Consider the following 17632-nt stretch of genomic DNA (forward strand, 5'->3'; position numbering starts at 1 on the left):
ACTTCTTCCGTCCACTCCGTCATTGACATCTGGGGACAGATGTTTCGCCGATCTCCCAATTGCCGTCTGAATTCATAATACGCCAGCTCCGAAACGCAAAAAAAAAAAGAAAAACGCCAACAGTCATTTGGAGGACGGCTGTAGCAAACTCCCATTGGGCAAATGCATTTGGCTCATTTTGGGCAATTGGGCAAATGCATTTGGCTCAAGCAAACTCCCATTGGGCAAATGCATTTGGCTCATATTGATCCGTGAAACTGCAGGATCTGGCTCATTTTCGATACGAACTATGATCTGCGTACACGTTTTCAGGGCGTTATCTCAACTATTGTCTAGCCATCCCCCTTTTAGACGAAAGTTGCCGAGTTTTTCTTGTCACTGCAGCTTTATCCGACTCAGTTTCGGTTTCTGTATCTGGCTCATTTCGAAAAAAAAAAAGAACGCCTCAAATGATTTAATGTATTCGTCTTTGGCTTGCAGAGCGAATTCCTTTTAATAAAAATTACCAAATTGGGAAAAATTTTGAAAATTGCCCGAATGTGGGACTTTTTTTCTCGGAATCTAAACAGGCTAGGTAGTTGCAATTTTTTAGTGTTATTCTTCTACCCTTGTTCAATCTTTGTGCCAATTTTAGTTTATGTGGTCCAGACGCTTCACTATGGAAAAAGCCCTGTACTGCAGCAAGGTAACACATTTTGGCATATTTTGAAAGCCAATTAAACAAAAAGGCCATCTTTCATTTTTTTAACTTTCACAAATTAAAGCCAATGTTTCTCTCTATCACCTACATCAAAAACATGTTGCACTATTTTTGTTATTTTGCAGCTACAAAGCGCCAAATATGGCCTTGTTAGCAGTATTTCGGTGACATACCCAAGGGGTTTGTAAGAAGCTTATGACCGCAATGTAGGGCGAGAAATGGCCGTTGCAAGCAGGAAATCATTAAATACACATTGCGGCGAGCATGATTTGCTGTAATTAAGTGTGAAAATGCAGCCAGCATTTTAACAAGTCGTAGAGGAGGAGGAGGAGGCGAAGAAGAAAAACGAACGGAAAGGCCGAGAGGTTATCCAGGCTTAGAGCCCGGATTGCTACTCGACACTGGGGAAGGGGTGTTCAGGGGATGAAAGAGAGGGCAGGAAAAAAAGAGGGAATAGGAGCGGGGCTGCGCACACACTTTAGTCCCTTTGTGGGCACTATAGTCTTTCATCCAAGCGTGGGTCCTTCATGAAACACAAAAGGGCTTTTGTTGCCTTCTGCGAAGTTGATTGTAGAGGTTGATGTCCTAGAATAGTCTGTAGTTTGAACGGTTGATTGTCCAATTGGCTGAGCTCGGCGGCCAAAACACGTCTTTCCGTAGAGTACTGGGGGCAACAACAAAGCACATGTTCGATTGTCTCTTCAACCTCGCAGGCGTCGCAGTGGGCACTACTGGCCATCCAGATGAGGAAGGAGTAGGCTTTTGTGAAGGCCACTCCCAACCACAGTTTACAAAGTAAAGTAGACTGTGATCGAGACAGCCCACACGGAAGACGGCGCTGGAGTAGATGGTCCTGGTTGTGGATGCGCGGATGAACAAAGTCCGGTGTATTCCATTGAGTAATGGAGGTCCAGCGCGCGAACTGACGAAGCACCCTAGCTGCATCAGTCCTTGAAAGCGGAAGCAAGACTATCATGGCCTGTCCGGGCAGCTGCATCAGTTAACATAGTGACTTTGCAGCCACTGAAATAAAATATTATGGCCCTTTATGACGGCCTGGTGAAGTAATTCTGTAATTTCTGTCACAAGTTGGTGGAAAGGACCGTAGGGCAGGGCTGCTCGGAAACTTCGCATGGCGCCTTCGGAGTCGGTAAAAATAGACCATTTTTGGGGAGGAGCTTCCACAATGTATTGAAGAGCTTCACGGATGGCTGCAAGTTCAGTAGCCGTCGAGCTCGTGACATGGGCGACACTGAATCGAATTTCGGTTGATTCTGATGGTATAACCACCGCACCCACCTGCCGTCACCGTCAGAGAACCATGTGTGTATACAAGTCGTAGAAAAGATCCGCAAGTGGATCGTTCACGCAAGGGCACCCGCTCTTCTGGGGCCGAATTCTCCAAAACGACGGGGCGTCGCTTTGAAACGACGCGGTAGCGCCATGCAAATGCATGTGTTCTGGGGTTGGGGCCGTCGCTTTGGGGCGGCGGGCTGGGGCAATCACCTGCAGAAAAGCGCCGTGGCAAGGGCGCGAAGTGACACCCACTGCCCCCCCGTCGCTTCACTTGTCGCTTCGCGCCCTTGCCACGGCGCTTTTCTGCAGGTGATTGCCCCAGCCCGCCGCCCCAAAGCGACGGCCCCAACCCCAGAACACATGCATTTGCATGGCGCTACCGCGTCGTTTCAAAGCGACGCCTGTTTTTTAGAGAATTCGGCCCCTGGATGCATCTGTTCATGCGCTGCTCAATGTTGTCGTGTGCGCGCTGTGTAGGCCTCCTGCGCCGGCCAGGGGGCGCCGCGCAAGCGGCTTCCGGGCAGTACAGTACTTCCGTATAGTACAAAGCTGCGCGGGTCCCATAGGATCCCGTGTTGACAGAAGCAAAATGAGCTCGATGCTCCCGAATGTTTTGCGACATGGTCACCAGCCCATCCGCGACGCGTCCGATCTCTTCCGGCGATCAACTTGGCGTTAGGGGAAAAAGCTTTGCAACGCTAAATACATTTACAGCGCCGACGAAAGTGCCGGGACGGTGACGGCGCTCTGCCACTCGCAGGTTCACCGATCGATGGTCGTATGAAGTGAAATTTGAAGTGAAACTTCTAGTTTAAACTGTGCTGCTCTAGGTGACAAAGACTTTTCAACAGCAGCCGATCAAAAAAAGAAGAGTGGCGAAATCGACGATGATCGCGCTTTAAAAAGGCAGCGACTCCTGCGGACCGCAGGCTAGCTGCGGTGCGCCGCTCTTTTGCATGCCTGCGCGCTATGCGTGCACTTTCATTAAACAGTGCTTGTTTGCGTCGCCATTACGAGTACATGGTGCAGCGTTAGTTTGCTATTTTGTTGCGTGTCTCAGTGACAATATGCAGCGAGCGTCAGAAGCGTGAAATCTGTTTTGCGATTCCGACATTAGTGGCCGTAAAACAAAGTGGGCGGGCGAACTGAGAGGCCGCTCGCTTTCTTTATTTACTCTCACTTTACTAAATTACGTTCTGGCATCATATATTCCCAGTTCGCACTTAATAGGCTAGAATAAGGGTCAGCAACGTACGTTTTAAAGTGTAGGGCCCAGTATAGCATGCAGCCGACACGGCGGAGAGCTGGACGGCAAATAGGGTGGGAGGGGAAGGGGGCTTTGAATGCAAAGAGAAAAAATTCAGCGAATTGACAATAATATTTGACAATAATCTGGTGAAGTGTGAAGATGGGGTACAATTCAACTGGAAGCGATCAATTATCTGCTCTTGTCTCGCTGTCTAACTCCATTTGAGGACAAAACTGGCGTGTCGGCATTCAGAGTGTTAGCTACCACCCCTGCACTAGAAGATAACCAACAGAGTTAGTGATGATCATATGAAAATATTGGGGGCCTTGCGCCGTGTGTGCGGCTGTGTTATGTTATGCAAATATAGAAGTACACATCTCTGCAGGCAGCGGGCGTGCGATTTGGTGCTTGTTTTGCGTCCTTTAATAGCGCTTAATTTGTTTATTTGACGCTATTGCCTCACCTACTCGCTAGTATACATGTATCCTGCCGTTCGTAAATCGTGCGGCGTAAAAAGTTTTCGCAAGAATAATTTAGTTTGCGAGAATACAAAACAAAATTTTCACTCGTTTTCAAGGCGGTGCCAGGACAGCAGTGTCAGCTGAGTCGGCTGCGCAATTCTTGCGTTCGCTTGCATGCTCCCGCTGAAGCAACCTTTTGCAGTTACCTCAGGCTATAGGATGAGCAGCGTTCCGTGTTTTTGCTACTCGTGAACTTTCCTTTGTCGACCGTACGTAAGAAGAAAGAACGATAATTGTCGTCAGGAAGTTAGACCACCCGACTGGTGATACTGTCCCACGCCGCGACAACCGCGACAGCTCGCTCAAAAGAAAACCGACAAATCGGCTTCTTTTAGCGGATATTATTTTGTTTAGTCTCTGCAACTACTTTAAGGGCTATTTCATTCAGTATGCAGTCATTTAAACGCGCCACAAAGCGATTAAACTAAGTACAACCAACGTTCCATGGAGGGAAGAAAGTATTCTTTCCTCCATGCAACATTCGCACTGGCTTGTATTTGAAAACACATAGAGGGCGGCGAGGGTCGTCTGGTTTTGTACTACCCAGACGCGTCGGGCACTAGGGGGCGCTGCATGCCGCCAAACTAACCAAACTCAAGGCAGGAGCCCTATACAGAGTTGGTAAGACGAGATCCGTACCTCTCGGGAGCGACCGGGGAGCACAGGCTATGCACGACCTTAGTCTAACTTGCAGCGTCAGGGTAAGAGTTCTGGCGGAAATAAGTACTGAAGGATGGCGGCTGAACTTCCTGCTTAGTTTCAGAAAGATATGATCTCATGGTTCCCAGCAAAACTAAAAGTATGAAACAAAATAACTAACCATGACCTTAGCCGCCGTGAGCGATAACAGGATATTGGCTTGAAAAAACCGCCCTAGCTAGCAATATTTTCTGCCTGAAAATCGCCTGCGGCGATTCCCGCACATCCACGAGCCAAAGAAGGCTAATAGCCCAAGAGTAGTAGGAGCGCGTGCTTTGTGCTGATTATTTAAGAGGGCATAAGAAAAAAATCGTCTGAAAAAGGAACTTCCCAAGCGTGAAAGGTCTGGGCACTTGAATAATAGATACCGTTCAGCCGACTAACCAGCATGTACATCCTGGCCTGTATTGAAGGTCGCCGCTAGACGGCTGCCGCCCTGGGACTGTTAGCATCTAAAACGCTTTGGTTGCCGCTAACTAGCTGCTTACCACTTGGATCAGATCACTGCCCTCCTGCTTCATGCTCAAGTGAACGACAGTAAAAACGTACGGCCTCGTCGGTGCTAAGTGCTCTGCAGTCAAAATAGTGCCCCAGAGATCCCCAGGAACCAGTTCATGTGTACTTATATTTTCAGTGAACAGACAATTGCACAAGGGTGCTATTCCTGAAGTTTGAAAACAGCGCTAGTACCAGATCAGAGAACTGAAATGCATATAGTTCCAACATAAGGATAATTTGCAGTCTTTTTAGTTCACTACAGACATTTTTGCCTAGCTTCATGACTCCTCTGTTTTTCAACCGGAAATATTACGGCGATCATTAAAGCCCAGAACTTAAAAAGGCCAGCTCGAGTTGCGCGGTTGAGACCGCACCAGTCGATAATTACACACACGGCCAAACATGGGCTCCGGAGCCGGAGCTTCAAAATGGGACTTAGGTGCAATGTGCTTTATACACGCCCAATTTCAGCAAATCATGCTCTCCGCAATGTGTATTTAATGATTTCCTCCTTGCAACGGCCATTTCTCGCCCTACATTGCGGTCATAAGCTTCTTACAAACCCCTTGGGTATGTCACCGCAATACTGCTAACAAGGCCATATTTGGCGCTTTGTAGCTGCAAAACAGCAAAAATAGTGCAACATGTTTTTGATGTAGGTGATAGAGAGAAACCTTGGCTTTAATTTGTGAAAGTTAAAAAAAAATGGAAGATGGCCTTTTTGCTTAATTAGCTTTCAAAATATGCCAAAAGGTGTTACCTTGCTGCAGTACAGGGCTTTTTCCATAGTGAAGCGTCTTGACCACATAAACTAAAATTGGCACAAACATTGAACAAGGGTAGAAGAATAACACTAAAAAATTGCAACTACCTAGCCTGTTTAGATTCCGAGAAAAAAAGCCTCACATTCGAGCAATTTTCAAAATTTTTTCCCGATTAGGGAATTTTTATTAAAAGGAATTCGCTCTGCAAGCCATAGACGAATACGTTAAATCATTTGAGGCCTTTTTTTTTTTCGAAATGAGCCAGATACAGAAACCGAAACTGAGTCGGCTAAAGCTGCAGTGACAAGAAAAACTCGGCAACTTTCCTCTAAAAGAGGGATGGCTAGAAAATAGTTGAGATAACGCCCTGAAAACGTGTAGGCAGATCATAGTCCGTATCGAAAATGAGCCAGATCCTGCTGCTTCACAGATCAAAATGAGCCAAATGCATTTGCCCAATGGGAGTTTGCTTGAGTGTTCAGACTGTTTCGTGGATGTTTTCGGATGTTTTCGAAAGCGTCTTGACCACATAAACTAAAACTGGCACAAAGATTGAACAAAAATAGAAGAATAACGCTAACAAATTACTACTACCTAGCTTGTTTACAGTTCGAGAAAAAAAGCCCCACATTTGGGCAATTTTCAAAAGATTTCCCCATTTGGAAATTTTTATTAAAAGGAATTCGCTCTTCAAGCGAAAGACGAGTACGGTAAACCATTTGAGAATATGAAAAGTCTTTAAATAAAAAGAACTAGGGTGATAGCTGAATTAGTTTTCGTTTTACAGTGGTAAAAGTTTCCAATTTTCCGCGAGCCGCTCAATGCGCCATTGACCCGAGCCGGCTTTGGGAATTTTTTTGAGAAAGGGAATTTTTTTTTCCACAAAAAAACTTCACATATGTTTTTCCATGTGCACAAGGAGCTATATAAAAAAGTTTCACCAAAATTAAAGATGTCGACCGGACACCCCCGTCTGATCTGTCGTGAAAACACCCTGGCGTGCAGTTATGTGGTAGTTGTAAAAACCACCCGCCGCGGTGGCTCAGTGGCTAAGGCGTTGTGCGGCTGAGCACGAGGACGCGGGTTCGATTCCCGGCCGCGGTGGCCGCTTTTCTGGTGGAGGCGATAAGCAAAAACGCCCGTGTGTACGAGATTTCGGCGCACGTTAAAGATCCTCAGGTGGTCGAAATTAATCCGGAGCCCTCCACTACGGCGCGCCTCATCGCCTGCGTTGTGTCGGCGCGTAAAACCCTACAATCAATCAAACAATCAAGCTGTATACCTCTACCCCCCCCCCCCCCCCCCCCCCCCCACTCCAAGGGTTTCATCTCGGTGGGCAAAAACACCAAGGCGCCAAGAATACACTTATAGACAGCATGTTTCGCCCCTCCACAGGTTTCACGTTAGTGAAGATGGCCCAGGATTTTTTACATCCTTTCGAACTGGTTAAAAGTTTTCTTTTTGGGCAGTACGCGATGTGCTCTTGGCAGAAGCCGCATTGGCGGCATGCGTGACAGCCACATCGTTGCGTGCTTGGCCGAGGAAAAGACAAGAGGCAATACTCGACAGGCCTTGACGAAAAACCAAGTGCAGTTAAGTGAACGTTTTTATCGCCCCCGGAGTTGCCACGTACAATACACACTTTTGGCCAGTGCTATCCCTCAGTTTGCACCGATAGGCCTGGAAGTGCGCGGTAAATCAGCTAGTGATTCTGGAGACAGGCGATGTCAACGTCCGCCGCGCAGTCCTGGAATCCTGACGGGGCTGGAAACGCATCTTATCGGATTGGAAGTGTACACAGTGCACGACAGTTCATTCTTGGCCGTGTCACACTCATTCCGGCAGGAGAGCTAGACCAGCGGAAGATATAGGGCGGTCGACGGGCCTCGTCAAAACTACGTCAGGGGCAGTCGAGTACCGCTGCACTTGGTCACGAACGCAGGCCCCCAAGGCTCCTGCCACGTCTGTCAGAAAATGCGCCCCTTACCAGCCGATGTTCGCTGTTTGATAAAGTATCAAACCCAGCGCACTTATCAAGGTTAAAGCAGATTTCGTTGTTGGGGTTTGCATGCTTTTTTATAAGGCGATTATCACTTATAGGCCTCATCAGCTCGGATTCATAACGCCTAGGTTCTGAAGGGCACATAGGAAGGGCACGCACAGCCCGACCTCTCAAGGTCATCGCAAGGTCTTTGAAGGTCGCCGCAAGACCACTTCAGTGCCCCCTGCTTGAGAGGCGTCCGTTACTGTGATGAAGCTGGTTCTTGAAGACACGCGTGACGTCATACTGAAAGTGACTTCATCACTGTCACATTGCGGAAGTGATGCAACTTCCTGCAATAAGGTTACTTTCGGTGATGTCATCAACAATTACGTCGGGGTCGTGCATAGCAGTGAAACAGCAGTGGATGTAGAATTGATCCCGCAGCCACGGTGAAACGTGCAGAGAATGCCCTAAAACGCGCCGGGCCTTAATTAAACTATAACAAAAGGTACGAATTGCGAGGAGGATGAAAAACTTTTATTCCAGAGCGTGTCAGCGCGAGATGCGCTGGATGAGAATGGCTCCCTCTGCACAGGATCCCATAGGCTGCCTTCGCCACCTGGCCCCTGGTAACCAGCGTCACTAAATAAAGGCTTTTTAGAGTATCGGTAGTCTTTTCTCTCATTGTTATGTGCCGCCGGGATTTTCATTGGTCGGTCGGCACCACGTGATGTTTGTTATCATATGGGCGCAGCCATTTTGTTTCTGGGCGCCTCTCCTCTCTCTCTCTCTCTCTCTCTCTCTCTCTCTCTCTCTCTCTCTCTCTCTCTCTCTCTCTCTCTCTCTCTCTCTCTCTCTCTCTCTCTCTCTCTGCTGCGCGCGCGCTAGAGCAGCCGGTCGCACTCTGCCCGTCACAACCGGCGGCGGTTTCGTTAGGAGAGATGGCAACACTGCAAACCAGAAACAAAATGGCCACGTGACGCTTCCGGGTGCACGAAGTGGTGGTACTCTTAAGCGTAGCTTATTTAGTGACGCTACTGGTAACCAGCCGCAGTTGATCCTCCAAGGCGGGGCTGGACAGCAAGATCTCCCATCGTTGGATAGGGGAAAGGGTGGGGTTATTAGGGGAGGAATTGGGGATGAGGGGTGGGCGTTTTAATGCGTAGAATTCTTTGCCAAGTACCACCCCCCCTCCCTCAGCCAGGACCGTGTAACGCCCTGCATTTCCACAATAAGGCAGATTTCGCAAAAGTCCCAAATGTAATCGTTATAATAGCGTAAATGGAGATTAATGGTGAGGTCGCGGGTTCGATTCCCGGCCGCGGCGGCCGCTTTTCTGATGGAGGCGAAAAGCAAAAACGCCCGTGTGTACGAGATTTCGGCGCACGTTAAAGATCCCCAGGGGGTCGAAATTAATCCGGAGCCCTCCACTACGGCGCGCCTCATCGCCTACATTGCGTTGGCGCGTTAAAACCTACAATCAATCAGATTAATGGTCGAACGAAATATTGAAAATCTAAAAAAAAGAGAAATATAAAAAAAATGGAAATCCGTACAACGCCCTGCATTTGCAGAATAATGCAGATTTTGTGGAAGTTCCACCTCTAATCGTTATATTAGCGTAAATTGAGATACAAGGTCGAACGAAATAGTGAACAATTAAAAAAAAGAGAAATATAAAAAAGTACGGAAAATAGAAAACCGTACAGCGCCATACAATGCATATATAAAAATATATAAAAATGCGAAAAATATATAAAAATGCGGAAAATGGCGAACCGTGTAATGCCCTGCATTTTCACGACAACGCAGATTTCGCAAAAGTTCCGCTGTAACCATTATAGCAGCATAAATGTAGATAACTGGTCGGACAGGATTTAGAAAAACCAAAAAATTTGGCTGTAGAAAACTCACACTCAAGACGAGCGGCATAAGGATGCTGTGCATTAGTAGGCGATTCTCTCAATTTCTGCAGAATTTTTTAGCTGAAATCGCACTCTTTTGTCATGTGGCGAAAAGTACCTAGCTGTTTATATAATGGGCAGCTCTTGTCATACTGATTGGGGAATATGCCATTGAGTAAGCTGAGGGGAGGGGAGGATCCTGCTTGTATCCGTCGATACATTACCTGCTGCACCCGCGTGGGTTCTGGGTGCGGGGCAGGAAGTCTCTGCTATCCTCTCGATAGCACCGCACTATCACCCTGTAAGTGACCATTGGCTAACTTCTAGCCTTCTCCACGGCCCTTGCACGGCACGCTAACGCGCGGGTCTGTCGGCGGGCAAACTCATTGCCTTCCACCGAGGAGTGGGCCGGAACCCATACTAATTCAACTTGGCTCTCTGGAGGCGTTTTGCGGGGTGTCGAACCGGAACCGGAACCGAACCGAACCCGTCTTTTTCCGCCATTTTGGAACTGAACCCGAACCGGAACGAATTAAAGGAACCGTACTCCGAACCGGTTCCGGGGCTTCAAAACTGTAATGTCTAGTTTTTGATTATGGTGGTCTACCTTGTGTCCGAAGATATTTTTACCACTCGCCCAACAGCGCCACCAAATATTATGCATAGTCTGTAGTCCCACAGCCCATCAGTTTCTCTTCCTATTATTACCCTCAATTTAATGCAAAGTTGTCCGTATATACTGTCAGTTTGTTAGACACTGCCCATTCCCTCCAATTTTATTTTGCATTTAAAATAAGTTAAGTTTGAACGTATATTCCGAGGAAATATATCATGTATGTGGTGTTTAATATTGTGTAAAGTTTCCAATGTGTTGTTGATTCCAATGCATCCCTGTCCCCTCGTGAAGGCCTTCAGGGACATCATCAACTGCATAAATGTTGTAAGCTGGGCTAGCTAGTACTGTTCCCTGATGGCTAAAAGCGTGAAAACTGGACGAAGACACGAAAGGGGAGGACACAAACAAGCGCTGTTGTTATTCTAAAATTCTTACGCACTGTTCTTAAAGCCTGCTCACCGAACATACCTTCCGGTAAAACAACTTATTGGTCCTCTTTATCCGACAAAAGAAATTTCAGGTCATTGTTCACCAGGTAATCCACCATGTATACCATTCCAGTTGAAGCTTTTTTCGGGCCTAGCTGTAGACCGCACGACGGCATCCATGCCCTCCACGATGCAGAGCTACTTGTCACCCTCTGGAACATGACGCGTGAGTCACGCGACAAGCTAACCTTTTCCATTTTTGACAAACGGGGCTCAAAGGCGAACATTGGGCCTAACTGCAGAACTTGGCGATGGAGCTCCAGAAGCTGCACGTCACCCAACGTGACCACTTCTCCTTGCGTTAGAGTGGATCTTTTCCTGGTTGGGAGGGTAGGCGGGACGATGTTCCAAAGCGCTTCCGTTACTTGGTCAGCGGAAACTATGGGCACATAAAAAGCGTAGCAGATCAAACAATTTTTTTAATGCGAAATGTTTTGCCTCATTGTGGGAAAATACGTGTGTGCGCGCACGTGCTTGTGCAGGCATTTTATGGTATCAAATGCGATGGTGGTCGGGCAGGCTCTCTGCTACCCAGAGAAGTTGCCTACCCTTCCAAGAGGGTGCCTGTTTGCCAGTAAATTATCTGTCTGCCTGCCTTCCTGCCATTCAGAAGATTCTGGGGAGGATGCGTGATTGGAGACGAGGGGCGGCCCGTCACCAGACACCCAGGGGGGGGGGGGGGGGGGGGGGGGGGGGGGTGACGCAATGCCGCACCACAGCGACACTCGATGGTACCAAAAAAAATTAAAGCCGTTCCACTCAACGTGAAAGCTGTCGGCAGTGCAGAGCAAGGATTCGCCATAATGGGCTGTACCGCCGTTATGCGCTTACTGTTACCACCCCATGCAATTCAAATTTCCCGCCTTCGCAGTGCTCGCGCGCCCCCTGCCTGAAACTGCGCCAGGGGGAGTTCTGTTCTCTTTGTGCTTCCCCCCCCCCCCCCCCCCCCCCGCACGTGCCCGCGTTGCACTGCCACATTTTGCGTTTACTATCGTAAAGTGTATTGCGTTAACGTTTAGTGTTTGGGGAGTTGGTGGTAGTGAATGCGTTGTATCAGCAGCTTCTTGACGTAGTTTGAATGAGTCAAGGATATAAGGCGCGTTCGTAGCCTCCTGTTCTGTGTCGGCTTTGTGGCGCAGTGGGTAGAGCACCATGCACATTGCATTCCGCCCGCAGGGTCGAGGGATCGAAACCAGGCGCCGGATAGTATTTTTTTATATATAGTGTAGGGGGAGGGGTGCGGACTACGACTACGGACGTCAACGCGGGTGACATCGTGAGTTACTGAAATGCTCTGCATTTAAAACGATGGTAGGCGGACGGTCACCTGCTTAGTGGACGGACGGGGCAATGGGAAGCCTGCAGGGAAGGTGCCCATTGCCAGAAGCTTCAGGCGAGGATGCCACAAGTTGGGAGGCGGAGGTGGCGTCGGAGGCACCGGGGCGCTGCCCACTGGCCAGGAGGCTACATGCCTGCCTGCCAGAAGACTGCGGCGAGGATGCATTATTTGGAGACGAGGTGGTCGGTGAGGGGAATGGAACACAATGTGGTATCGCGGCGGTACCGTAGAGTCGTGTTTTATAACGCAGCTCTTAAGCACCCGCTGTTCTCGTTTCGCGTAGTCCCTCAGGGTCGGCCATCGTGTAACCGAGAGAACGAAGAGGCCACCGAAGACCGAGCAAACAGGAAAGTGGTGGACGAAAAAGAGCAAAAGTGTGAGGGGGAGGCCGGTAGGCCGAAGCCGCGAAAGACATTCTCTCCAGCGGTACGTGCAACGAGATAACATCAGAGTATAGCGCGAGCCGTCGTGCGTGCGCTGATGGCGCGATTACTTCCTAAAACGCACCAAGTATACGCCGTCACCGAGAAGGCTGCAGTTGGTGCTTCGCTCAACTTTCACCTTATGGAGTATTGAAATCGTCAGTCATTTTTTTTGTTTTTGGAACTGTACGTTTATGAGCCAAGAATAAACTTAATTGAATTATATAAATGACCTAAATAAATTAATAAAAAGAAACTTGCGACCATTAAGAGTAATTCTTTCACATTCACACACATCAGCAGCCTTAAGTGTCCCTGTGAGCTGTTTATATCGCTTCACTTAATGTTGTAATCATTGACCTCCCACGGAAAACATTTTGCAGTCGATTCATAGGAACTCTGCAAAACTTCCGATAAACGCTTTCACTCTTTCTTTTTTTATTTGTGATAGTATGCCCATTGCCATAACAATAACCTATTTACAGGTAGATATGGGCACCCGTCTCTCAAAGGAAGGCAAGAAGGGAGCGGTGGTGGGGTCCCCATAGCCACCGGTGGAGGTCGGGGGGAGGATGAAGGCCTGTGCCTCTCAGGCGTCGCCTTCTGGCTGAGTCCACTGAAAAACACGCCCATAATAGATAGTCCGCATCAGCTTGTTCGGCAGGAGCTGCGCAGAAGGGGCAGGTGTCATCGAACGGGTCATGGTAGCGTGGTGGCTACGCCTGGGTCACAGCAGGTGAAAGCGCCACTTTCCCTCGCGTCTGGAACCACTGCGAAAGCTCTAGCTAACGCCAGCGCGGAGCGGCACTGCCTGCTTTCCTCGTCGCAGCAGATACGCCTTCCGCTTCTACTTCTATTTTGTGGCTTTCTTTTAACAGCGGAGTTGTTTAAGCTTGAGCTTGGTCCGGTGATGTTAGCAAAAAAAAAAAAAAGAAAGAAAAAGAAACAAGAACAAAGCCTTAATTCGCCGCCTGTAAAGGGTGCACCACCGCAGAAAGGGTGTTATAACGGTGAAACCGGCTTTTCCGCCTGCTCGAATGTGAGCACAAGGAGCGCATGCGTATGCGCAACCTTTACTATACATTTTAAAGGTGATAGACTTTTTTGGCTAGAAAACGCAAAAACAAATTGGCGCAGCTTGCACTAGTGGCGCAAGGCTGGAGAAACAGTGCAGCTGGGGGTCGACGGAGCTCCTTCCCCCTGGGATCCGCTGTCAGTGATGGGGACCGACCGGAACGGCATTGTAAAATCCGGCTAAACTTGGCCTCACTTAGCCTAGCCTAGCAAGAACATCACAAACCCTAAAAAACTTGGCGAAGCGTAGCAAAACCCAGGAAAACTTAGCAAAATCAGAAGAAGCTAGGTTGGCCCTCAGCTCCGCTGTTTCTACAGCCTTGCGCCACTAGAGCAAGCTGCACCATGTTTAACAGCGGAGCTGCTTGCTGTTGCCGACCGGAATGTGTGCGGCGCCATCAGAAAACCCCGAGTCATAGTTACTGACACCGTTTGCCGTGCTCGCCAGAACGCGCTTTACAAGCAGTGCCCTGCGCCGTCCAGGATTGCGCGTGGCGCGCGGGAAAAATTCGAAGAAAACAGTTCACGTGCGTCCGCGCCTCAAAGAAGGAGCGCAAGACAGCTCGCGCTACAGACGTCAAGTTCGCGAAGCCGTTTGCCATTGGTTCTAGCGGGAGCTGACGCGTACCACTTTGGAAGAAATGTGAAAACCTGCGGGTACACGATCCGGTCCCGCCAGTCATGCATGAGGAAGACGACGATATAGATGGATATGACGATGACTACTACTAGTACAGTGAAACACGACGACGGAACATGTAAATAAACAATTTCAAACCTAATGCAATACGTGGTGGTGTGTCCGTCAGTGCTTACATAGAAAAAAATCTTCCAGCTTCGCTATAGTTCAAGCCTTGCGTGACTTAGTGCAAGCTTCGCCAATTTTTTGAAGTGGCTATCGAATGCGTTCATTGCTGCAGCTGAAGGAAAGCCGGCCAATAGCCGCTCCACCGCTGTAATGACGTAATGGCGGCGGTGGAAGAAGGGAAAGAGATAAAAATATTTTGAGCTCGTTTCTAAGTTACCTGATGGGCATAGAGCAGTGATTTTTGGCTGAGGTGCTTTGCGACCCTCTAATCGAAGTACTGGGTGTGTTGGTTGAAACGTTCTACAAGCATTTGAGATTCTGAAAAAAAAGTTGAAAATATGGTTTTAGGGTTTCTTTGAATCGCCCAAATGAGAACCTTTGTACAAAGAAACCCACAGTAAGAATTTTGTTTTTATGCCTACATCACAATGAAACGAAAACGCAAGACTAAAAAAATTAAACACAAAAAACACTCCTGCTTTTTTTCTCCGAACCCGTTTGAACCCGTTTGAACCGGTTCGAACCGGTTTGAACCGGAACTGAATGGTTCTCCGGAACGGAACTCAGAGGTGAAACCGAAAGGCTTGAACCCGAACCCGAATCGAACCCGAAAAAAATCCGGTTCGACACCCTGGCGTTTTGTCCCTCAGTACGCGAAGCACCCGCTGGGACACCCAACCCGACTGTAAGTTTCTGTACGCTTGCTGCGAGTCTGTGACCACCTTGGTAATGCGCGGAAGGGTGAGGACTAGGGCAATTGCGAACTCTTCCGCTTCTTTCATGTCTCTGACTGAATTTTTTTTAGAGCGCTTAGTTTGCCAGAGGGCATAGATAAGGGGTATGAGTTGATGATGAGGAAAGGTGATTAGATGAACATGAAAATGTTCGCTTCGCGTATAAAGTCTAGGAGGGAACGATGATGGGGCCCATATATCCATGCGTTATATGCGGATGCGTCGTCTGCGCGGAGGCCCGTCGCCGCAAGATGTCACAGTCTCGTAGGACGGACTCTGAATTCAAACGATGCGCTCGTCAGCATCCCGCTCCTGGTTGTCACCACCGCCACTGCTCTGGTCGTTCCATTGTCTCTGGAGGCGTCCGTTAAGACGACACCGCCTTCGCTCCCCATGGTCGCCTGTTGAGAGTCCTGGCCTCACGTCTGCCGCCATGGTGAGTCGGATTCATGTTCTTTGGGAGAGGCTTGGTCTTTATTGCGTCTAGCCCGCCCCCCCCCCCCTCCCCTTTTGCTCCAGCCGATTTTATTCCAGGACACGCCGACTGGCCTTAGTCTGACTCAGCCTCTGTTTTTGGCTGGATAGGTGGCCCTCAGCGAGCTCGTCCACTGTATTGTGTGAAGCCATCTGCAGGAGCTTGTCTGTCGACGGACTCGTGGGGACTCCGATGGCTTGTTTAACGGCCTTGCGTATTATTGTGTCCATTTGCCTCTCTTCTCCCTTTTTCATCAGGAGGTGGTGAGGTCTGGCGTACGTTATTCGTGACACCACAAAGGCTTGTACCAGCCTGAGAGTGTCATTCTCCTTCATTCCTCCCCGCCTGGTTGCCACCAGTCGAAGCATGAGCAGGATCTGTTCTGAGGAGTGCTTGATCTTGCGCATGGACGTAGTTGCCTTGTTGTCTGCCTGAATGGTGAGCCCCGAATCTTAACGCTGGGCCCCGGAACGATGTCGTAGCCCGCCAGCTCAGACTTTTGAGGCGAACATCGCAGTCCGCACATCTTTGCGTATTTATAAACCACTTCTTCGCCTGCTTTTAGCGTGCCATGAATGCATCCTGAGGAACTCGCCTTCGTCGTCCAGAGAGAAATGTCGCCGGCATAGAGCGCGTGCCCCAAGCCTTCGACCATCTTGAGCGCCTCGGGCCTGCAAATTGCGATCTGAGTAAACGGATATGATGCGGCTGTCCTGGAATAAACATTTTCTCTCTTTTTCAGCTCGTAATGCTATTGCATCACTTTGTGTATAGCTAATCATCTCGTGTGGCACGTTGTCAGCGCTGGCAGCACGTTGTCACAGAAAGCAATTCGACAAAGTCAGGCTCAGCTTTACGGCTCATTGTCACTGAATGCGAGCTCGCTGTGACCGCTATGTGCCGATGACATTTCACCTCTGAAATTCTTGGTTTCAACCTAATTTAGAAAGAAAAAATAATCGGGGTACCTAAAGGGGCCATGAATACAAAACAAGTTCGACTCGTTAAAAAGACTGCTTTGTGCAGATAACAATCATACCAATACTATAGAAAATTCAATCATCATCATCAGCAGCAGCAGCCTACTAAGGTCCACTGAAGGACGAAGTCCTCTCTCATTAACCTCCAACCACTCCTGTCCTGAGCTGCTCGAGTCCACAGTTTACCCCCGAATTTTTTTTATGTCTAGGCCGCAGGACGTACGATTACGTTAGCAACTTTCTTTCGCATCGCACGGCTACGCTCAGCGTAGGGGGTATTCAATCGGACACGCTGGAACTGGGGAGCAGGGGGACGCCGCAAGGCTCTGTCCTCTCTCCGTTCCTGTTCAACGTAGCCATGATTGGCCTCCCCGAACTCCTGGATAACATTAACGGCTTGCAATACAGCCTGTATGCAGATGACGTCACGCTGTGGGTTCCGGGTGGCAGTGACGGACAGATACAAGACACACTACAAAGGGCAATAGAGGTAATAGAAACTTACGTGATCCCTCGTGGCCTGAACTGCTCTCCAGAGAAATCAGCGCTTCTACTCTATCGCCCGACTAGCAGGGGACGCCGGACACACTCAGTACCTCCGGACATTCAGCTCTTTACATGCGGAGGCCAACGCATCCCGACAGTTTCAAGTACCCGAGTCCTGGGCCTCCGCATCCAGGCCAACGGACACAATTCAGAGACCATACTCGCTCTCGAAAAGAGCGTACATCAAACAACTCGCCTGATCTCACGAATAGCCAATCGACACCACGGGATGAAAGATCACAACCTCGTGAGATTGGTACAAACCTTCGTCATTAGTAGAGTAACATATGTCGCCCCATTCCTGCACCTGAAACGCGATGAAGAAGCCAAGTTAAATGCCATGGTAAGGCGGGCTTATAAACAGGCCATAGGGATCCCGTTAACAGCCCCAACCGAACGGTTCGAGGCACTCGGGCTTCACAATACCCTCAGCGAGATTATCGAAGCTCAAAGGCTGTCACAGCGGGAGCGACTTATCCAGAGCCTAACCGGCATACAGATCCTCAAATCGCTTGGCATTTTTCCCGCAGGAATA

Source organism: Haemaphysalis longicornis, unplaced genomic scaffold (genome assembly GCF_048455015.1).
Source record: "Haemaphysalis longicornis isolate Haplotype H1 unplaced genomic scaffold, Haemaphysalis longicornis Haplotype H1 scaffold_1, whole genome shotgun sequence".
Lineage (NCBI taxonomy): Eukaryota > Metazoa > Arthropoda > Arachnida > Ixodida > Ixodidae > Haemaphysalis > Haemaphysalis longicornis.